The 24,261-nt window shown below is 39.4% G+C and overlaps 1 pseudogene; it reads left to right on the forward strand.

The window, feature by feature from the left end:
- Positions 1-1,711: 1,711 nt before the first annotated feature.
- LOC134739013 (uncharacterized) lies at positions 1,712-12,037 on the forward strand (annotated as a pseudogene).
- Positions 12,038-24,261: the final 12,224 nt, after the last annotated feature.

The raw sequence follows: 24,261 nt of genomic DNA on the forward strand, positions 1-24,261 counted from the left end.
GACCTGGTGACAAGAGGAATCCCCTTGGCTATGTCTTCCCCTGTGGGAAAAAAAGAGAACAGAACACTCCCAGAAGTTTTGCTGTTGAAAAACCCCATAGCTCTCAATGTCACTGAGGACACCCACAGCCTTAATCTCTGGGAACCTCTTCAATATTTGTTGACATTGATTCTCGCTACATGGAGACAACATCCCTTGACTCCTACTGAAGCTGAAACCACCACACTCTGCCCCAGCATCACCCTCACACTCACATGTAGGTGAATGTCTTTTGCTCTGAGAACAAGCCAGTAACATCTGGAAAAGGTGACTGCTCCATCAAATGCACAGACAGCAATGCAAGGCAATAAGAAACATGAAAAATCAGGGAAACATAGCACCATCAAAGAAACACAATAGTTTTCTAGTAATCTACCTCCCCAAAAATAGATATGTATGGTTTTCCTGACAAAGAACTTAAAATAATTGTTTAAGGAAGCTCAGTGAGCTATAAGAGAGCACAGATAGACAAACATCAGAATAACAATAAACACACACAGAAAACAAGAAGTTCAATAAAGAGATAGAAATGATTTAAAAAAGAAACAAACAGAAATTCTAGAGCTGAAGAATACAATGCATAAAAAATGCAATGGAGATCATCAATAGCAGACTTGATCAAACAGAAGAATTTGTGAACTCAAAGATAGGTCATTTAAGCCCACCTAGAAGCAGCTTCTTGGTTCCTTCTCAAATCTCTGTTTGGTTTGGCCCACCTGGCTCCACTCCTGACTCTACCATGTCCATCAGGGTGACCCAGAATTCCTACAAAGCATCCAGCTCTGGCCCCTGGGCCTTCAACAGCCACTCCTACATAAGAAGGCCCAGTACCTGCATCAGCTCTTCAAGCTTTTCCTGAGTCTGTAGCAGCACCAGCTTCTGTAGTGGCCTGGTTACTGGCATGATTCTAGGTGGAGGATATGCTGGGGCCAGTGGTATAGGAGGCATTACAGCTGTCATGGTGAACCAGAGCCTGCTGAGCCCCTTTAAGTTGGATGTGGACCCCAACGTCAAGGCCATGAAAACTCAGTAGAAGGACCCCATCAAGACATTCAACAACAAGTTTTTCTCCTTCATCATCAAGGTATAGTTCCTGGAGTAGCAGAACAGGATGCTGAAGATGAAGTGAAGCCTCTTGCAGCAGCAGCAGAAGACAGCTTGGAGCAACATGAACATGTTCAAGAGCTACATCAACAACCTTTGCAGGCAACTGGAAAGGTTGGAACAAGAGAAGCTGAAGCTGGAGGCAGAGCTTGGCAATATGCAGGGGCTGGTGGAGGACTTCAGTAATGTGTATGATGATGATATCAACAAGGGTGCAGAGATGGAGAATGAATTTGTCCTCTTTAAGAAGAATGTGAATGAAGCTTACATGAGCAAGATAGAGCTGGAGTATCACCTGGAAGGGCTGACTGATGAGATCAGCTTTCTCAGGCAGCTATATAAAGAGGATATCTGCAAGCTGCAGTCCCATATCTTTAACATATCTGTGGTTCTGTTCAGGAACAACAGCCACTCCTTGCACATGGACAGCACCATGGCCAAGGGCTGTGCCCAGTATGGGAAGATCATCAACCACAGCTGAGCCAAGGCTAAAAACATATACCAGATTAAGTATGAGAAGCTGCAGACACTGGCTGGGAAGCACACGGATGATTTGTGTTGAAGAAAGATGGAGATCTCCAAAATGAACCAGAACATCAGCTGGCTCCAGGCACAGATTGAGGGTCTTAAAGGCCAGAGGGCTTCCTTGGAGGCTGCCATTGTGGATGCAGAGCAGTGTGAAGAGCTGGTCATTAAGAATGCCTACACCAAGCTGGTGAAACTGGAGGCTGTCTTGCAGTGGGCCAAGCAGGATATGGCATGGGAGCTGCATAATTATCAGGAACTGATGAGAGTCAATCAAGCCCCGGACATTGAGACTGACACCTACAGGAAGCTTCTGGAAGGTGAATAGAGCTGCCTGGAGTCTGGAATGCAGAACATGATTATCCATATGAAGACTACAAGTGGCTATTCAGGTGCTGAGCTCAGCTTATGAAGGCCTCACAAGCTCTGGCTTTAACAATGGCCTGGGGTCCAGCCGTGGCTTTGGCAGGGCCTCTGGCTTCTTCAGCTGTACCAGCTCCTATAGGGCCATGGTTGTGAGGAAGATCAAGACCTATGATGGGAAGCCAATGTTCGAGTCCTCTGATGCACTGCCCAAGTGAATGGCTGTAGCAGACCCTCCCAACCTCCCCTTCCTGTGGCTGCCCCAGAGCCTGTGAGGGATGCTGCTGTACAGGGGAGCATAGGGAACAGGAGATCCATCTGAGGCTCATCCTTACCCCTTAGCCCACCCTTGTGGGCAGTTTATTGCATGGGGTATCCTCACTTGCCCATGCCCCCAAATAAAAACAAATTTATTTGTATTTTTCCCAAAATAAAGCCTCAATTAGATCTGCTGAAGGAATAAAAAAAGGTCATCAAAAAGGATCCAGTGAGTGGAGAAAAAGGAATGAAGAACATCCACAGGACTTATAGACACCATGGAGAAAGCTAGCATTTTCATTATAAGAATGAAATAGAGAAAGCTTATGTAAATAAATAATAGTTGCCAACTTTTCAAATCTCTGAAGAGATACGAACATGCAGATACATGAATCTCACAGTCTCCATTGAGATCACTCCATAGAATCCATCAAGACATATTCAAACTGTTAAAAAGAAAAGACAAGGAGCAAATTTTGAAAGCAGCAAGAGAAAATATATTCCTCACATTTAAGGACATACTTATAAGTGTATCAGTAGATTTCCCAAGAGAAACATTGCATGCCAGGAGAGAGGGAAATGGTATATTCAAATTGCTGAATGAAACCTCTGCCAACCAAGAATATATAGCAAAGCTATCCTTTGCAAATGAAAAAAGTGATTAAGACTTTCCCAGATTAAAAAAAGAAAGCTTAAAGGAGTTCATTACCACTAGACTGGCCTTAAAAGAAATGCCACAAGAAGTTCATCAACCAGAAAAAAGAGTGCTAATTAGTGACATAAAAATGTATGAAACTATAAAATGCACTGGTAAAAGTGAGTATATGGTCAAATTCAGAATACTCTAAGATTGTAATGGTGATAAGTAAATCACTTATAACTCTAGAATAAGGGTTAAAAGACAAAAATGTTAAAAATAACTACAGGCAAAATAATGTGTTAATTGAAACATTATATAAACATGAATTGTTGTAACAAAAACAAAAAAAAAATGGGAGGAATAGAAGTGCAGAGCTTTTGTATCCCAATAAAGTTAAGTTGTTCTCAGCTTTTAATAAATCTGCATAACTAGAAGATGTTTTACATAAGCCTTATGATAGCCTAAAGCAAAAACTTTTAGTAGATACACACACAAAATAGAAATTAAAGCATACATACCATTAGAGAAAATAATCATCAAATCACAAAACAGCAAGAAACAAAGAAGAGAAGAAAGTATCTTTAAAAAGTTAGAAAACAATTAACAAAATGTCAATAATAACTTATTGCTCATCAATAATTACTTTGACTACAAATGAATTGAATTCCCCAGTGAAAACTCATAGAATGATTGAATAGCTAAAAAGAGACCTACCTATATGCTGCCTACAAGAGAATCAATTTTTTTGTTTTTAATTTTAGATTCGGAGGTATATGTGCAGATTTGTTACAAGGGAGTGTTGCACAATGGTGAGATTTAGGCTTCTAGTGTACCTATCAAGCAAATAGTAAACATTGTACTCAATAGGTAATTTTTTAACCCTTACTCCACTCCCACCTTCCCACCTTGTAGAGTGTGATGGTTAATACTTAGTGTCAACTTCATTGGATTGATTGATACTAAGTAATAATCCTGGGTGTGTCTGTGTGGGTGTTGCCAAAAGAGATTAACATTTCAGTCAGAGATCTGGGAAAAGCAGATCAACCCCTAAACTGGTGGGCACAATCTAACCAGCTTCCAGTGAATATAAAGCAGGCAGAAAAATGTGAAAAGGAGAGATGGGCCAAACCTCCCAGCCTACATGTTACTCCCGTGCTGGATGCTTCCTGCCCTTGAACATCGGACTCCATGTTCTTCAGTTTTGGGACTCAGACTGGCTCATCTTACCCCTCAGCTTGCAGACAGCTTATTGTGGACCTTGTGATCATGTAAGTTAATGCTTAATAAACTCGTGTGTGTGTGTGTGTGTGTGTGTGTGTGTATTTCCAATTAGTTATGTCTCTCTAAGAGAGCCCTGACTAATAAGACTTTGGTACCAGGAGTAGGGATAGAGGAGAAGAATATTATGGATGGGGTTCTTTCATTAGTTTGGGGGTTTCTGGAGTTGGCTGCCTAATGTGATTAGATCCAAAGATTCTTCTAATAGTATGGAGAACACTGATAGTCCTTGGAATAAATTGTTTGGAGAGTTATGTAAAATAAATGCATTTGACATTTCTGATTTACCACTTATGTGAGGCAAGGAGTTTAGTGATTCTGCATAATACCTTTTACCATATGTGGAGAACCAAGGAACATAATTAAGCTGATTGGTTGCTTCTAAGTTGAGTGGACAAAGTGATGAAAGAAAATGATGAACTCAGGGATTCTGTCTCCTGGCTTCAGAAGCAGATACTGAGCCTCAAATCTGCTGAGATTGTCCTGAGTGAGAGTCTTATTTCCTGTAGAAAAAGAACTGAAATTGTGAAAACAAAACAAACAAACAAACAAAAAAAACAAAAAACAGACATAAGCTCTTATCATGCAAGTGGCTGACCTGCAATGAAAGGTGCATGGACAGCTGTGCCAGGTGTCTACTGTTAAAGTAAGGGCATTGATTGGAAAAGAATGGGACCGTGAAACTTGGAATGGGGATGTGTTGGAGGACCCTGATGAAGCTGGGGACACAGAGTTTGTAAACTCTTATGAACCTGTTTTGCCAAAAGGAACAGTTTCCCTGTCTCCAATAGTGGCAACATTCCCTCCCTGACCCATGCTGCCATCAGCCTTTCCACGTTTGTCTGAGGAGATAAATGCTGCGCTGCCTGAGGCAACAGCGATGCCCACTCCTGAGGCAGTTGCCAGGCTAGATAATGTTGATTCTCCTCAAGGGACACCCCCAAAACCTCTGTTTGCTTCTAGACATATAACTAGACTAAAGTCCGGGTGGGCCCCTAGAGGTGAGGTTGAGAGTGTGACCCATAAGGAGGTGTGCTACACTCAAAAAGAACTGTTTGAGTTCTGTAATATATATAAACAGAAATCATGAGAACAGGTATGGGTACGGGATAATGGTGGAAGGAACGTAGAGTTGGATCAGGCTGAATTTATTTATTTGGGCCCACTAAGTAGGGACTCTGAATTTAATGTTGCAGCTCAGGGAGTTAAAAAAGGTTCCAATAGTTTGTTTGGTTAGCTGAAATATGAATTAAAAGATGACCCACTGTGAGCAAGCTGGAAATGGCTGCTCACTTTTGGTTTAATGTAGAGGAAGGGATCCATAAGGCTTAGGGGGATTGGGCTGGTGGGGTGGATTAGTCACTTTAGTCCTACTCATCCCAGCTTGGAGGGTCCAGAAGATATACCATTAACCAGTGCCTTGCAAAATAGATTTGTGATGGCAGCATCTACATTTTTGAAGAGCCCTGTAATTGCTCTTCTCTGTATGTCAGATCTAACAATGGAAACCACAGTCACTGAACTACAAAATTTAAATACAACGGGAATAATTGGATCTTGAGATGGCAGGGGCCAAGTGGCAGCACACAACCGTCAAAGGCAAGGTGAGTGTAGCTGCCATAATAGACAGCAGATGCAAAGCAGCAAACAGAATAGTCTGACTCATGAAGAGCTCTGGAATTGGCTAATTAACTACCATGTTCCTAGAAGTGAAATTGATAGAAAGCCTACTGCATTTCTACATATATTATACAAACAGAAAACTTTTAGGTTGAATGGAGAAAAGACTAATTTAAATTATAAAAACAGACAATCATGGGCCCTAAATCAATTTCCAGACTTGAGCCAATTTACAGATCCAGAACCCCTTGAATAAAGGGGAGGCAGGGTCCCCTTGTGGAAGGATCCCACTACATTAATGATAATTTATGAAGTGAATCTTTCTCCCATCCTTCCCCAAGGATATACCTGGCCTTCTACCAGGGTAACCATGCACTGGGGAAAGTGAAATGATCAGACATTTCAGGGACTACTAAACACTGACTCTGACTGATGTTGATTCCATGGGACCCAAAACGTCATTGTGGTCCTCCAGTTAAAATAGGGGCTTATGGAGGTCAGGTAATTAATGGAGTTTTATCTCAAGTCTCACTTACAGTGGGTCCAGTGGGTTCCCAGACTCATCCTGTGGTCATTTCCCCAGTGCCAGAATGCATAATTGGCATGACATATTTAGCAGCTGGCAGAATCCCCACATTGGCTCCCTGACTGGTAGGTTGAGAGCTATAATGGTGGGAAAGTCCAAATGGAAGCCATTAGAACTGCCTCTTCCTAGAAAAATAGTAAATCAAAAATAATATCACAATCCTGGAGGGATTGCAGAGATTATTCCCACCATCAAAGACGACAGATGCAGGAGTTGTGATTCCCACCACATCCCCATTCAACTCTCGCATTTAGACTGTGCCTAAGACAGATGGATCTTGGAGAATAACAGTGAATTATCGTAAGCTAAACCAAATGGTGACTCCAATTGCAGCTGCTGTATCAAATGTGGCTTCATTGCTTGAGCAAATTAGCATGTCTCCTGGTACCTGGTATTGCAGCCATTGACTTGACAAATGCCTTTTTCTCCATTCCTGTCCATAAAGCCTGCCAGAAGTAATTTGCCTTCAGCTGGCAAGGCCAACAATATACCTTTACTGTCCTACCTCAGGGGTATATTAACTCTCGGCTTTGTGTCATAATCTTATTTAGAGAGAACTTGATCACTTTTCGCTCCCACAAGATATCACATTGATCTATTACATTGATGACATTATGCAGATTGGATCCAGTGAGCAAGAAGTAGCAAACACACTGGACTTATTGGTGAGACATTAGTGTACTACAGGATGGGAAATAAATCTGACTAAAATTCAGGGACCTTCTACCTCAGTAAAATTTCTAGGGGTCCAGCGGTGTGGTACCTGTTGAGATATTCCTTGTAAGGTAAAGGATAAGTTGCTGTATTGGGCCTCTCCTACAACCAAGAAGGAAGCACAACACCTAGTGGGCCTATTTGGATTTTGGAAGCAACACTTTCCTCATTTGGGTGTGTTGCTCAGGCTGATTTATCAAGTGCCCTGAAAGTCTGCCAGTTTTGAGTGGGATCCAGAACAGGAGAAGGCTCTGCAACATGTCCAGGCTGTTGTGCAAGCTGCTCTGCCACTTCAGCCATGTGACCCAGCATATCCAAAGCTGCTTGAGGAGTCAGTGGCAGATAGAGATGCTATTTGGAGCCTTTGGCAGGTTCCCATAGGTGAATCACAGCTGAGGCCTCTAGAATTTTGGAGCAAGGCCCTGCCATCTTCTGCAGATAACTACTCTCCTTCTGAAAGACAGCTCTTGGCCTGTTACTGGGCTTTAGTGGAAACTGAATGTTTGACTATGGGTCATCAAGTCACCATGTGACCTAAACTGCCTTTCATGAACTGGGTGCTTTCTGACCCATCTAGCCATAAAGTGGGTCATGCACGGAAGCATTCCATCATCAAATTGAAGTGGTATACATGTGATCAAGCTTGAGCAGGTCCTGAAGGCGCAAGTAAGTTACGTGAGGAAGTGGCTTAAATGCCCATGGTCTCCACTCCTGCCACCCAGCCTGCACCGATGGCCTCATGGGGAGTTTCCTATGATCAGTTGACAGATGAAGAGAAGACTCAGGCCTGGTTCACAGACAGTTCTGCACGATATGCAAGCACCACCCAAAAGTGGACAGCTGCAGCACTACAGCCCCTTTCCAGGACATCCCTGAAGGACAGTCGTGAAAGGAAATCTTCCTAATGGGAAGAACTTTGAGAAGAGCACCTGGTTGTGCATTTTGCATGGAAGGAGAAATGGCCAGGTGTGTGATTACATACTGATTCATGCGCTGTAGCCAACTGTTTGGCTGGATGGTCAGGGACTTGGAAGAAGCATGATTGTAAAATTGGTGACAAAGAAATTTGGAGGAGAGTTATGTGGATGGTCCTCTCTGAATGGTCAAAAACTATGAAGATATTTATATCCCATGTGAGTGTGCACCAACAGATGACCTCAGCAGAGGAGGATTTTAATAATCAAGTGGATACAATGACCCCTTCTTTGGATATCACTCAGCCTCTTTCCCCAGCCAACCACGCCATTGCCCAATGGGCCCATGAGAAAAGTGGCCATGGTGGCAGATGTGGAGGTTATAAATGGGTTCAGAAACATGGACTTCCACTCACCAAGGCTGACCTGGCTACAGCCAATTTTCCAGAAGCATAAACCCACACCAAGCCCTCGATATGGCACCATTCCTCGAGGTGATCAGCCAGCTAACTGGTGGCAGGTTGATTATATTGGACCTCTTTCATCATGGAAAGGGCAGATGTTTGTCCTCACTAGAATAGACACTTACTCCAGATATTGGTTTGCCTATCCTGAATGCAATGCTTCTGCCAAGACTACCATCCATGGACTCACAGAACGCCTTATCCACCGTTATGGTATTCCATACAGCATTGCCTCTCATCAAGGCACTCACTTTATGGCTAAAGAAGTACAGCAGTGGGCTCATGCTCATGGAATTCACTGGTCTTACCATGTTCCCCATCACCCTGAAGCAGCTGGATTGATAGAATGGTGGAATGGCCTTTTGAAGTCACAATTACAATGCCAACTAGGTGACAATACTTTGCAGGGCTGGGGCAAAATTCTCCAGAAGGCCTTGTATGCTCTGAATCAACATTCAATATATGTTACTGTTTCTCCCTTTGCCAGGATTCAAGGGTCCTGAAATCAAGGGGTGGAAGTGAAAGTGGCACAACTCAACATCACCCTTAGTGATCCACTAGCAAAATTTTGCTTCCTCTTCCTGCAACATTATGTTCTGCTGGCCTAGAGGTCTTGTTCCAGAGGGAGGAATGCTGCCTCCAGGAGACACAACAATGATTCCATTAAACTGGAAGTTAAGTTTGCCACCTGGACACTTTGGGCTTCTCCTACCTTTAAGTCAAAAGGCTAAGAAGGGACTTATAGTGTTGGCTGGAGTGATTACCTGGACTATCAAGATGAAATCAGTCTACTACTCCACAACGGAGGTAAGGAAGAGCACGCATGGAATACAGGAGATCCATTAGGGTGTCTCTTCATCAATACCAGCTACAACCATGTGACCAGCTCCAGAAATGAGAACGATAACTGTCATGAGTATTTCCTCCTTGTTTTGTTAAAAACATGTTTGTGCATGTACCAGTTGTACTAAGGAAATATCTTCCTTTTATTTTCTTTTCCTTTATCATGTTACATAATATTTATTGACTTCATGTAAACATTTAATTATTTATGTAATAGTATTGGGGTTGGGGATTGGTTCGTTTTTGGTTGTACGAAGCATAGTTGTATTATGTTCAGTGTAATTATGACCTCATTATTTTCTTAACTTAAAAATCATGTATGATCTCAGGAGGTATATGTGGGTTCAAGTTGACAAGGGGCGTACTTGTGATTGTTAATACTGAGTGTCAACTTCATTGGATTGAAGAACACAAAGTATTAATCCTGGGTGTTCCTGTCTGTGTGTTGCCAAAAGAGATTAACGTTTGAGTCAGTGGGTTGGGGAAGGCAGATCCACCCTTAATCTGGTGACACAACCTAATCAGCTTCCAGCAAATGTAAAGCAGGCAGAAAAACGTGAAATGGAGAGATGGGCCTAGTCCCCCATCCTATATGTTTCTCCCATGCTGGATGCTTCCTGCTTTCGAGCATTGGACTCCAAGTTCTTCAGTTTTGGGACTCAGATTGGCTCTCCTTGCTCCTCAGCTTGTAGACAGCCTATTATGGGACCTTGTGATAATGTAAGTTAATAGTTAATAAGCTCCTCTCTCTTTCTATATATATATATATATGTATATATATGTGTATATATATATACACACACACATATACATATATACATATGACGTATAGTCATGTATATATATACATACATATGTGTATATATATGACTATATATAGTTGTCTACATATATATAGTTCTATATATATATAAATAATAAGATATATATATCCTATACATAAATATGGAGCTAACAGGATATATATATATCCTGTTCTCATTCATGAGAACTCCACCCCCATAACCCAATAAATATATATATATATATATCCTATTAGTTCTGTCCCTCTAAGAGAACCCTGACTAATACATAGCTTTTACTGTTGATTATTTCCATCCTTATGTCCATGTGTACCCAATGCTCAGCTCCCACATAAAAATGAGAACATGCAGTATTTGATTTCCTGTTTCTGAGATATTTTACTCATGATAATGGCCTCCAGCTCTATCCATGTTGCTGAAAAGAACATGATTTCCTACATTTCTATAATTTTTAATTATTTTTATAATTTTTTGAGTACCTAGTAGGTGTTTATATTTATAGGGTATATGAGATATTTTGATACAGGCATACATTGCATAATAATCACACCAGGATAAATGGGGTCATTATGACCTCATGCATTTATCCTTTCCTTGTGTTATAAACAATACAATCATACTCTTTTAGTTATTTTAAAATGTAAAATAAATTATTGTTGACCATAGTCATCCTGTTGTGCTATCAAATATTAGATCTTATTTACTTTATCTAATTATATGTTTGTATCCATTAACCATCCCAATTTTCCTGACCCACTGTATTTCCCAGCCTCTGGTAATCATCATTCTACCCTTTATCTCCATGAGTTCAGTTGTTTTAATTTGACTCAAACAAATAAATGAGAACCTATGATGTTTTTCTTTCTGTGCCAACCTTATTTCAATTAACATAATGACATCCACTTTCATTCATTTTGTTGCAAATGACAAGATCTCATTCTTTTTTGTGGCTAAATGGTACTCCATTGTGTATATGTACCACATTTGCTTTATCTCTCTATCTATTGATAGATACTTATGTTTCTTTCAAATATTGGCTATTGTGAATAGTGCTGCAATAAATATGGGAGTACAGATATATCTTCCATATACTGATAATTTGGGTATATATCTAGCAGTGGTATAGCAGAATCATATTGTAGTTATATTTTTAATTTTTTAAGAAACCTCCAAATTGTTCTCCATAGTGGCTGTACTAATTTACATTCCCAACAATAGTATATCCACTTTTCCTTTTCTCCACCTCCTCACCAGCATTTGTTATTGCCTGAATTTTGAATATTAATAAAAGCCATTTCAATTGAGGTAAGTTGATATTTCATTGTATTTGCATTTATCTGATGATCAATAATGTTGGGCACATTTTCATATACTTGTTTGCCATTTATGTGCCTTCTTTTGAGAAATGTATATTCATTTTTTTGCCTAGTTTTAATTGGATTATTTCCTATGGAGTTATTTGAGCTTATTCTATATTCTGCTTATTAATCCCTTTTCAGATGGGGAGTTTGTGAATATTTTCTCCTATTCTGTGGGTTATCTCTTCACTTTGTGGACTGTATTTCTTGCTGTATAGAAACTTTTTAACTTGATATGATCCCATTTGTCCATTTATGCTTTTGTTGTCTGTGCTTGTTCGACATTGCTAGAGAAATCTTTGCCTATCCCAATGTCCCAAGAGTTTCACAGTCTTTTCTTTTAGTAGATTTATAGTTTAAGGTCTTATATTTAAATATTTAATTTATTTTGGTTTGATTTTTGTATATGGCAAAAGATGTCCATATGCAGAATAATAAGTTTTCTCAGTACCATTTACTAAAGACTGTCTTTCCCCAATATAGGTTCTTGGCACGTTTGTCAAAGATGAGTTCATTGAAGATGTATAAATTTGTTGCAGAGTTTTCTATTTTGTTCAACTGGTGTATGTGTCTGTTTTTATGCCTGTACCATGCTGTTTTGGTTACTATAGCTGTGTAGTAAAACTTAAAGTTAGATGTATTAGTCGGTTCTTGTATTGCTATAAAGAAATACCTGAGACTGGGTCATTTATAAAAAATGGGTTTAATTGGCTCATGATTACACAGGCTGTACAGGAAGCATTAAAGCATTTGCTTCTGGGGAGGCCTCAGGGAGCTTCTACTCATGATGGAAAGCAAAGCAGGAGCAGGCATCTAACATGGCAGGAGCAGGACCAAGGGGGGAGGGATGTGCTATACACATTTAAACAAGATCTTGTGAGAACTCACTCACTATACAGTAACAAGAGGGCATAGTGCTAAACCATTCATGAGAACTCCACACCCATGACCCAATAAACTCTCACCAGGCCTTTTCTCCAACATTATGGATGACAATTCAACATGAGATTTGAGAAGGGATGCAGATCCAAACTGTATTATTCTTTCTTGGGCCACTCCCAAATTTCATGTCCTTCTGACATTTCAAAATAGAATCATGGCTTCTCAACAGTCCCCTAAAATCTTAACTCATTTCAGCATTAACTCAAAAGTCCAAAGTCTCATTGGAGACAAGGCTAGTCCCTTCCGCCTATGAGCCTATAAAATAATAATAATAAAAAAAACTTTAGTTACCTGTTGCAGGAAGTCAGGCACCCCGAATGGAGGGACCGACTGAAGCCATGGCAGAAGAACATAAATTGTGAAGATTTCATAGACATTTATTAGTTCCCCAAATTAATAATTTTATAATTTCTTACACCTGTCTTTACTGGAAACTCTGAACATAAATTGTGAAGATTTCATGGACACTTATCACTTCCACAATCAATACTCTTGTGATTTCCTATGCCTGTCTTTAATCTCTTAATCCTGTCATCTTCATAAGCTGAGGATGAATGTTGCCTCAGGACCCTGTGATGATTGTGTTAACTGCACAAATTTTTTAAACAATATGAAATCAGTGCACCTTGAAAAAAGAACAGGATAACAGCGATGTTCAGCATACAAGGGAGATAACCATAAAGTCTCGCTGCCTGTGGGCTGGGCAGAACAGAGCCATATTTCTCTTCTTTCAAAAGCAAATAGGAGAAATATCACTGAATTCTTTTTCTCAGCAAGGAACATCCCTGAGAAAGAGAATGCGTTCCCAAGGGGAAGTCTCTGAAATGGCCGCTTTGGGAATGTCTGTCTTTTATAGTTGTAGATAAGGGATAAAATAAGCCCTGGTCTCCTGTAGCGCTCCCAGGCCTATTAGGATGAGGAAATTCCCGCCTAATAATTTTGGTCAGACCAGTTTTCTGTCCTCAAACCCTGTCTCCTGATAAAATGTTATAAATGACAATGTGTGCCTGAAACTTCATTAGCAATTTTAATTTTGCCCCAGTCCTGTGATCTCGCCATGCCTCCATTTGCATTGTGATATTTTATTACCTTGTGAAGCATGTGATCTTTGTGACCCGCACCCTATTCGTACACTCCCTCCCCTTTTGAAAACCGCTAATAAAAATTTGCCGGTTTTATGGCTCAGGGGGCATCACAGAATCTGCCAACATGTCATATCTCCTCCGGACACCCTGCTTTAAAATTTCTCTCTTCTGTACAATTTCCCTTTATTTCTCAGACTGGCCAATACTTAAGGAAAATAGAAAAGGACCCACATTGAATATCAGGGGCTGGTTTTCCCCAATAGTTACCCCCAAGATACAATGAAGATATAGGCATTAGATAAATACTTCTGTTCCAAAAGGGAGAAATTGGTCAAAGAAAGGGGATACAGGCCTCATGCAAATCTGAAACCCAGTGGATCAGTCATTAAATCTTAAAGCTTCAAAATAATCTCCCTTAACTCCATGTCTTACATCCAGAGCACACTGGTGTGAGGCATGGGCTCCCAAGGCCTTGGGCAGCTCCACCCCTATGGTTTTGTAGGGCTTAGCCTCAGAAGCTGCTCTCACTCGTTGGTGTTGAGTGGCTGTGGCTTTTCTAGGCACGGGGTGCAAGCTGTCAATTGATATACCATTCTTGGATCTGGAGTATGATGGTCCTCTTCTCACAGCTCCACTAGGCAGTGCCCCCAAGGGGACTCTGCAAGGGGGCTTCAACCCCACATTTCCCCCTTTGCATTGCATTAGTAGAGGTTCTCAATGAGGGCTCCCCCCTGCAGCAGGCTTCTGACTGTACATTCAGTCTTTTCCATACATCCTCTGAAATCTAGTTGGAGGTTCCTAAGCTTTAACTCTTGCATACTGTGCCCCCACAGGCTTAACATCATGTAAAAGCCACCAAGGCTTATGGTTTACACTTCCTGAAGCAGCAGCCTAAACTGTACATGTGTCCCTTTGATCCATTGCTGGAGCTGGAGCAACTGGAATCCAGGGGTCCATGTCCAGAGGCTTTACAAGGCAGTGGGGACCTGTAATGGGCCCAAAAAGTTGTTCAGTCCTTCTAGGCCTCCAGGTCTGTGATGGAAGGGCCTGCCATGGAAGTCTCTGAAAGGCCTATAGGCATTTTTCTCATTGTCTTGGCTATTAGCACTTGGCTCCCTTTTACTTATGCAAATTTCTGTAGCCTGCTTGAGTTCATCCCTTGAAAATGGGTTTTTCTTTCCTACCACATGGCAAGGCTGCATTTTAAAAAAAAAATTATGTTCTGCTTCCTCTTTAAATATAAGTTCGAATTTTACAGCATTTGTTTGCTCATGCATATGACATAGGCTGTAAGAAGCAGCCAGGTCAAATCTTGCATGCTTTATTGCTTAGAAATTTCTTCTGCCAAATACCCTAAATTACCACTCTAAGGTTCAAAATTTCACAGATCCCTAGGGCAGGTACACAATGCCACCAGGGTTTTTGCTAACACATAACAAAAGTGACCTTTAGTTCAGTTTCCAATAAGTTTCTCATCTCCATCTGAGACCTCATCAGCCTGTCTATATCATTATCAGCATTTTGGACACAACCATTTAACCAGTCTGTAAAAAGTTCCAAAATTTCCCTCATCTTTCTATATTGTTCTGAGCCCTTTTAACTCTTCCAGCCTCTGCCCATCACCCAGTTTCTTATATATGTATGTGTATCATGGAATACTACTCAGCTGTAAAAAGGAATAAAATAATGGCATTCACAGGAACCTGCATAGAATTGGAGACTATTATTCTAAGTGAAGTAACTCAGGAATGGGAAGGCAACATCATATGTTCTCACTCATACGCAGGAGCTAAGCTATGAGAATGCAAAAGCACAAGAATGATACATTGGACGTTGAGGATTTGGGAGAAAGAGTGGGAAAGGGGTGAGAGGTGTACACATTGGATACAGTGTACACTGCTTGGGTGATAGGTTCACCAAATCTCAGAAATTACCACTAAAAACTTATTCATTCATATATATATATATATAACTTATTCATATATATATAAATTTATATGTATAACATTCATATATATTCATAATTTCTCTATATATATATATATAAATTTCTCTTTATCCACCTGTTGATTGATGGACATTTGGGCTGGTTCCAGATTTTTGCAATTGCAAATTGTGCTGCTATAAACATGTGTGTACAAGTATCTTTTTTGTATAATGACTTATTTTCCTCTGGGTAGTTATCTAGTAGTGGGTTGCTGGATCTACATTTTTTTCTTTAAGGAATCTTCACACTGTTTTCCATAGTGGTTGTACTAATTTACCATCCCAACAACAGTGTAAAAGGGCTCCCTTTTCACTGCATCCATTTCAACATCTATTTTTTTTTTTTACTTTTTTATTATGGCCATTCTTGCAGGAGTGAGGTGGTATTGCATTGTGGTTTTGACTTGCGTTTCCTGATAATTAGTAATGCTGAGCATTTTTCCATATGCTTGGTGGCCACTTGTATATCTTTTGAGAACTGTCTATTGATGCCTTTACCCCACTTTTTGATGGGATTGTTTGTTTTTTCCTTACTGAATTGTTTGCATTCCTTGTAGATTTTGGATATTATTTTTTTGTCAGGTGTATAGATTGTGAAGATTATCTCCCACTCTGTGGGTTGTCTATTAATGCTGCTGATTATTTATCAGAAGATTCTTAGTTAAATTAAGCCCCACCTGTTTATCTTGTTTTTTGTTGCATTTGTTTTGGAGTTCTTGGTTATAAAGTCTTTGTCTAAGTTAATGTCTAGAAAGATTGTTCTGATGTTATCTTCTTTATGGTTTCAGGTCTTAGATTGAAGTCTTTGGTCCATATTGAATTGATTTTTGTATAAGGTAAGAGATGAAGATCCAGTTTTATTCTTCAAAATGTGGCTTGCCAATTATCTCAGCACCATTTGTTGAATAGGGTGTCCTTTCCCCACTTTATGTTTCTGTTGGCTTTGTCCAATATCTATTGGCTGTAAATATTTGGCTTTATTTCTGAGTTCTCTAGTCCATTCCATTGGTCTATGTGCCTATTTTTATACCAATACCATGCTGTTTTGGTGACTATGGCTTTATAGTATAGTTTGAAGTTGGGTAATGTGATGCCTCCAGATTTGTTCTTTTTGCTTAGTCTTAATTTAGCTATCCAGATTCTTTTTTGGTTTCATATAAATTTTAGGATATTTTTTCTAGTTTAGTGAAAAATGGTGGTGGTATTTTGAGAAGAATTGCATTGAATTTGTAGGTTGCTTTTGGCAGCATGGTCATCTTCACATTATTGATTCTACCCATCCATGAGCATCAGATGGGTTTCCATTTGTTGTGTCATCTATGATTTATTTCAGTAGTGTTTTGCAGATTTTCTTGTAGAGGTCTTTCACTTCCTTGATTAGGTATATTCCTAAGTATTTTATTTTATTTTTTGCAACTATTGTGAAAGGGGTTAAATTCTTGATTTGATTCTCCCCTTGGTTGCTGTTGGTGTATAGCAGAGCTACTGATTTACTTACATTAATTTTGTATCTTGGAAATTTGCTGAATTTGTTTATCAGTTCTAGGAGCTTTTTGGAGAAGGCTTTAGGGTTCCACAGGTATACAATCATATCATCAGAAAACAGCAATAATTTGACTTCCTCTTTACTGATTTGGATGCCATTTATTTCTTTCTCTTTTCTGATTGCTCTGGCTAGGACTCCCAGTACTATTTTAAATAGAAGTGGTGAAAGTGGGCATCCTTGTCTTGTTCCAGTTCTGAGAAGGAATGATTTCAACTTTTTTCGGTACAGTATAATGTTGGCTGTTGATTTTATCTAGAGGGCTTTTATTACTTTGAAGTATGTCCCTTCTATGCTGATTTTGCTGAGGATTTTAATTGTAAAAGGATGCTGAATTTTGTCAAATCTTTTTTCTGCAACTATTGAGATGATCATTTGGTTTTTGTCTTTAATTCATTCTATGTGGTGTATAACATTTATTGACTTTCATATGTTAAGCCATCCCTGTATCCCTGGTATGAAACCCACTTGATTATGGTGAATTTTCTTTTTGATATGCTGTTGGATTTTGTTCACCAGTATTTTGTTGAAAATTTTTGCATCTATGTTTATCAGAGATATTAGTCTGTAGTTTTCCTTTGTTGTTATGCCCTTTCCTGGTTTTCGTATTAAGGTGATACTGGCTTCATATAATAATTTGTGGAGGATTCTTTCTTTCTCTATCTCTTGGATGAGTGTCAGTAGGACTGGTACAAATTATTCGTTGAATGTCTGGTAGAATTCAGCTGTAAATCCATCTGGTCCTGTACTTTTTTTTCTTGGACAATTTTAAATTACCATTTCCATTTTGCTGCTTCTTATTGGTCTGTTCAGAGATTCTGTATCTTTCTGGTTTAATTGATAAGGGTTGTATATTTCCAGGAATTTACCCATATTCAGGTTTTTTGGTTTATGCACATAAAGCTGTTCATAGTAGCCTTCAATAATCTTTTGTACTTCTGTGGTATAAGTTGTAATATCTCCTGTTTCATTTCTAATTAAGCTTATTTGGATCTTCTCTCTATTGTTTTTGGTTAATCTTGCTAATGGTCTATCAATTTTATTGATTTTTTTTCAAAGAACCAGCTTTTTTTCATTTATATTTTTTATTGTTTATTTCAATTGTTTCAATTTCATTTAGTTCTGCTCTGCTCTTTGTTATTTCTTTTATTCTGCTGGTTTAGGGTTTGGATTGTTCTTGTTTCTCCAGTTTCATCGTGTGACCTTAGATTTTCTGTTTGCACTTTTTCAGACTCTTGTTAAAATGAAGTCTCACTCTGTTGCTCAGGCTGGAGTGCAGTGGAGTGATCTCAGGTCACTGCAACCTCTGCCTTCTGGATTCAAGTGAATCTCCTGGCTCAGCCTCCTGAATAAATGAGATTACAGGCATGTACCACCATGGTCAGATAATTTTTCTATTTTTAGTAGAGACAGGGTTTCACCATAATGGCCAGGCTGGTCTCGAACTCCTGACCTCAAGTGATACCCCTGCCTTGCCCTCTCAAAGTGCTGGGATTACAGTCATAAGCCAACATGCCCAGCCACTTTTAGACTTTTTGATGTAGGCTTTTAAGGCTATGAACTTTTCTCAGCACCGCTTTTGCTGTATCCCAGAGGTTTTGGTTGGTTGTGTCACTATTATTGTTCAGTTCAAAGAATTTTTAAATTTCCATCTTGTTTTCATCATTCACGCGATGATTCAGGAGCAGGTTATTTAATTTCCATGCACTTGCATGGTTTTGGGAGTTCCTTTTGGAGTTGATTTCCAATTTTATTCCACTGTGGTCTGAGAGGGTATTGGATATAATTTCAATTTTCTTAAATTTACTGAGACTTGTTTTGTGACCTATCATATGGTCTATTTTGGAGAACGTTCCATGTGCTGATGAATAGAATGTATATTCCGCAGTTGCTGAGTAGAATGATCTGAGGATATCTGTTAAGTCTACTTGTTGTAGGATATAGTTTAAGTCTATTGTTTCCTTGTTGACTTTCTGTCTTGATAACCTGTCTAGTGCTGTCAGTGGAGTATTGAAGTCACCCACTATCACTGTGTTTCTGTCTATTTCATTTCTTAGATATAGCAGTAATTGTTTCATAAGTTTGGGGTCTCCAATGTTAGGGCATATATATTTAGAACTGTGACATTTTCCTGTTAGACTCATCCTTTTATCGTTATATAGTTTCTCTCTTTGTCTTTTTATTTATTTATTTTATTTATTATTATTATCATTATTATTATTATTATTATTATTATTATACTTTAGGCTCTATGGTACATGTGCCCAAAGTGCAGGTAAGTTACATATGTATACATGTGCCATGCTGGTGCACTGCACCCACCAACTCGCCATCTAGCATTAGGTATATCTCCCAATGCTATCCCTCCCCCCTCCCCCCACCCCACAAAAGTCCCCGAAGTGTGATGCTCCCCTTCCTGTGTCCATGTGTTCTCATTGTTCAATTACCACCTATGAGTGAGAATATGCGGTGTTGGGTTTTTTGTTCTTGCGATAGTTTACTGAGAATGATGATTTCCAATTTTATCCATGTCCCTACAAAGGACGTGAACTCATCATTTTTTATGGCTGCATAGTTTTCCATGGTGTATATGTGCCACATTTTCTTAATCCAGTCTATCATTGTTGGACATTTGGGTTGGTTCTAAGTCTTTGCTATTGTGAATAATGCCGCAATAAACATACGTGTGCATGTGTCTTTATAGCAGCATAATTTATAGTCCTTTGGGTATATACCCAGTAATGGGATGGCTGGGTCAAATGGAATTTCTAGTTCTAGATCCCTGAGGAATCACCACACTGACTTCCACAAGGGTTGAACTAGTTTACAGTCCCACCAACAGTGTAAAAGTGTTCCTATTTCTCCACATCCTCTCCAGCACCTGTTGTTTCCTGACTTTTTAATGATTGCCATTCTAACTGGTGTGAGATGGTATCTCATTGTGGTTTTGATTTGCATTTCTCTGATGGCCAGTGATAATGAGCATTTTTTCATGTGTTTTTTGGCTGCATAAATGTCTTCTTTTGAGAAGTGTCTGTTCATGTCCTTCGCCCACTTTTTGATGGGGTTGTTTGTTTTTTTCTTGTAAATTTGTTTTAGTTCATTGTAGATTCTGGATATTAGCCCTTTGTCAGATGAGTAAGTTGCGAAAATTTTCTCCCATTTTGTAGGTTGCCTGTTCACTCTGATGGTAGTTTCCTTTGCTGTGCAGAAGCTCTTTAGTTTAATTAGATCCCATTTGTCAATTTTGGCTTTTGTTGCCATTGCTTTTGGTGTTTTAGACATGAAGTCCTTGCCCATGCCTATGTCCTGAATGCTATTGCCTAGGTTTTCTTCTAGGGTTTTTATGGTTTTAGGTCTAACATTTAAGTCTTTAATCCATCTTGAATTGATTTTTGTATAAGGTGTAAGGAAGGGATCCAGTTTCAGCTTTCTACATATGGCTAGCCAGTTTTCCCAGCACCATTTATTAAATAGGGAATCCTTTCCCCATTTCTTGTTTTTGTCAGGTTTGTCAAAGATCAGATACTTGTAGATATGTGGCATTATTTCTGACGGCTCTGTTCTGTTCCATTGATCTATATCTCTGTTTTGGTACCAGTACCATGCTGTTTTGGTTACTGTAGCCTTGTAGTATAGTTTGAAGTCAGGTAGTGTGATGCCTCCAGCTTTGTTCTTTTGGCTTAGGATTGACTTGGTGATGCGGGCTCTTTTTTGGGTCCATATGAACTTTAAAGTAGTTTTTTCCAATTCTGTGAAGAAAGTCATTGGTAGCTTGATGGGGATGGCATTAAATCTGTAAATTACCTTGGGAAGGATGGCCATTTTCATGATATTGATTCTTTCTACCCATGAGCATGGAATGTTCTTCTATTTGTTTGTATCCTCTTTTATTTCCTTGAGCAGTGGTTTGTAGTTCTCCTTGAAGAGGTCCTTCACATCCTTTGTAAGTTGGATTCCTAGGTATTTTATTCTCTTTGAAGCAATTGTGAATGGGAGTTCACTCATGATTTTGCTCTCTGTTTGTCTGTTATTGATGTATAAGAATGCTTGTGATTTTTGTACATTGATTTTGTATCCTGAGACTTTGCTGAAGTTGCTTATCAGCTTAAGGAGATTTTGGGCTGAGACAATGGGGTTTTCTAGATATACTATCATGTCATCTGCAAACAGGGACAATTTGACTTCCTCTTTTCCTAATTGAATACCCTTGATTTCCTTCTCTTGCCTAATTGCCCTGGCCAGAACTTCCAACACTATGTTGAATAGAAGTGGTGAGAGAGGGCATCCCTGTCTTGTGCCAGTTTTCAAAGGGAATGCTTCCAGTTTTTGCCCATTCAGTATGATATTGGCTGTGGGTTTGTCATAAATAGCTCTTATTATTTTGAGATATGACCCATCAATACCTAATTTATTGAGAGTTTTTAGCATGAAAGGTTGTTGAATATTGTCAAAGGCCTTTTCTGCATCTATTGAGATAATCATGTGGTTTTTGTCTTTGGTTCTGTTTATATGATGGATTACATTTATTGATTTGCGTATATTGAACCAGCCTTGCATCCCAGGGATGAAGCCCACTTGGTCATGGTGGATAAGCTTTTTGATGTGCTGCTGGATTCTGTTTGCCAGTATTTTATTGAGGATTTTTGCATCAATGTTCATCAAGGATATTGGTCTAAAATTCTCTTTTTTGGTTGTGTCTCTGCCAGGCTTTGGTATCAGGATGATACTGGCCTCATAAAATGAGTTAGGGAGGATTCCCTCTTTTTCTGTTGATTGGAATAGTTTCAGAAGGAATGGTACCAGCTCCTCCTTGTACCTCTGGTAGAATTCGACTGTGAACCCATCTGGTCCTGGACTTTTTTTGGTTGGTAAGCTATTGATTATTGCCACAATTTCAGCTCCTGTTATTGGTCTATTCAGAGATTCAACTTCTTCCTGGTTTAGTCTTGGGAGGGTGTATGTGTTGAGGAATTTATCCATTTCTTCTAGATTTTGTAGTTTATTTGCATAGAGGTGTTTGTAATATTCTCTGATGGTGGTTTGTATTTCTGTGGGAATGGTGGTGATATCCCCTTTATCATTTTTTATTGCATCTATTTGATTCTTCTCTCTTTTTTTCTTTATTAATCTTGCTAGTGGTCTATCAATTTTGTTGATCCTTTCAAAAAACCAGCTCCTGGATTCATTGATTTTTTGAAGGGTTTTTTGTGTCTCTATTTCCTTCAGTTCTGCTCTGATTTTAGTTATTTCTTGCCTTCTGCTAGCTTTTGAATGTGTTTGCTCTTGCTTTTCTAGTTCTTTTAATTGTGATGTTAGGGTGTCAATTTTGGATCTTTCCTGCTTTCTCTTATGGGCATTTAGTGCTATAAATTTCCCTCTGCACACTGCTTTGAATGCATCCCGGAGATTCTGGTATGTTGTGTCTTGGTTCTCGTTGGTTTCAAAGAACATCTTTATTTCTGCCTTCATTTCGTTATGTACCCAGTAGTCATTCAGGAGCAGGTTGTTCAGTTTCCATGTAGTTGAGCGGTTTTGAGTGAGATTCTTAATCCTGAGTTCTAGCTTGATTGCGCTGTGATCTGAGAGATAGTTTGTTATAATTTCTGTTCTTTTACATTTATTGAGGAGAGCTTTACTTCCAAGTATATGGTCAGTTTTGGAATAGGTGTGGTGTGGTGCTGAAAAAAATGTATATTCTGTTGATTTGGGGTGGAGAGTTCTGTAGATGTCTATTAGGTCTGCTTGGTGCAGAGCTGAGTTCAATTCCTGGGTATCCTTGTTGATTTTCTGTTTCGTTGATCTGTCTAATGTTGACATTTGGGTGTTAAAGTCTCCCATTATTAATGTGTGGGAGTCTAAGTCTCTTTGTAGGTCACTCAGGACTTGCTTTATGAATCTGGGTGCTCCTGTATTGGGTGCATATATATTTAGGATAGTTAGCTCTTCTTGTCGAATTAATCCCTTTACCATTATGTAATGGCCTTCTTTGTCTCTTTTGATCTTTGTTGGTTTAAGTCTGTTTTATCAGAGACTAGGATTGCAACCCCTGCCTTTTTTTATTTTCCATTCGTTTGGTAGGTCTTCCTCCATCCTTTTATCGTGAGCCTATGTGTGTCTCTGCATGTGAGATGAGTTTCCTGAATACAGCACACTGATGGGTCTTGAGTCTTTATCCAATTTGCCAGTCTGTGTCTTTTAATTGGAGCATTTAGTCCATTTACATTTAAAGTTAATATTGTTATGTGTGAATCTGATCCTGTCATTATGATGTTAGCTGGTTATTTTGCTCATTAGTTGATGCAGTCTCTTCCTAGTCTCGAAGGTCTTTACATTTCGGTATGATTTTGCAGTGGCTGGTACTGGTTGTGCCTTTCCATGTTTAGCGCTTCCTTCAGGAGCTCTTTTAGGGCAGGCCTGGTGGTGACAAAATCTCTCAGCATTTGCTTGTCTGTAAAGTATTTTATTTCTCCTTCACTTATGAAGCTTAGTTTGGCAGGATATGAAATTCTGGGTTGAAAATTCTTTTCTTTAAGAATGTTGAATATTGGCCCCCACTCTCTTCTGGCTTGTAGGGTTTCTGCCGAGAGATCCGCTGTTAGTCTGATGGGCTTCCCTTTGATGGTAACCCGACCTTTCTCTCTGGCTGCCCTTAACATTTTTTCCTTCATTTGAACTTTGGTGAATCTGACAATTATGTGTCTTGGAGTTGCTCTTCTCGAGGAGTACCTTTGTGGTGTTCTCTGTATTTCCTGAATCTGAATGTTGGCCTGCCTTGCTAGATTGGGGAAGTTCTCCTGGAAAATATCCTGCAGAGTGTTTTCCAACTTGTTTCCATTCTCCCTGTCACTTTCAGGTACACCAATCAGACGTAGATTTGGTCTTGTCACATAGTCCCACATTTCTTGGAGGGTTTGCTCGTTTCTTTTTATTCTTTTTTCTCTAAACTTCCCTTCTTGCTTCATTTCATTCATTTCATCTTCCAGGGCTGATACCCTTTCTTCCATTTGATCACATCGGCTCCTGAGGCTTCTGCATTCTTCACGTAGTTCTCGAGCCTTGGTTTTCAGCTCCATCAGCTCCTTTAAGCACTTCTCTGTATTGGTTATTCTAGTTATACATTCTTCTAAATTTTTTTCAAAGTTTTCAACTTCTTTGCCTTTGGTTTGAATATCCTCCCATAGCTCGGAGTAATT

The sequence above is a fragment of the Pongo pygmaeus genome, chromosome X, assembly GCF_028885625.2.
Source record: "Pongo pygmaeus isolate AG05252 chromosome X, NHGRI_mPonPyg2-v2.0_pri, whole genome shotgun sequence".
In the NCBI taxonomy this organism is placed as follows: Eukaryota; Metazoa; Chordata; class Mammalia; order Primates; family Hominidae; genus Pongo; species Pongo pygmaeus.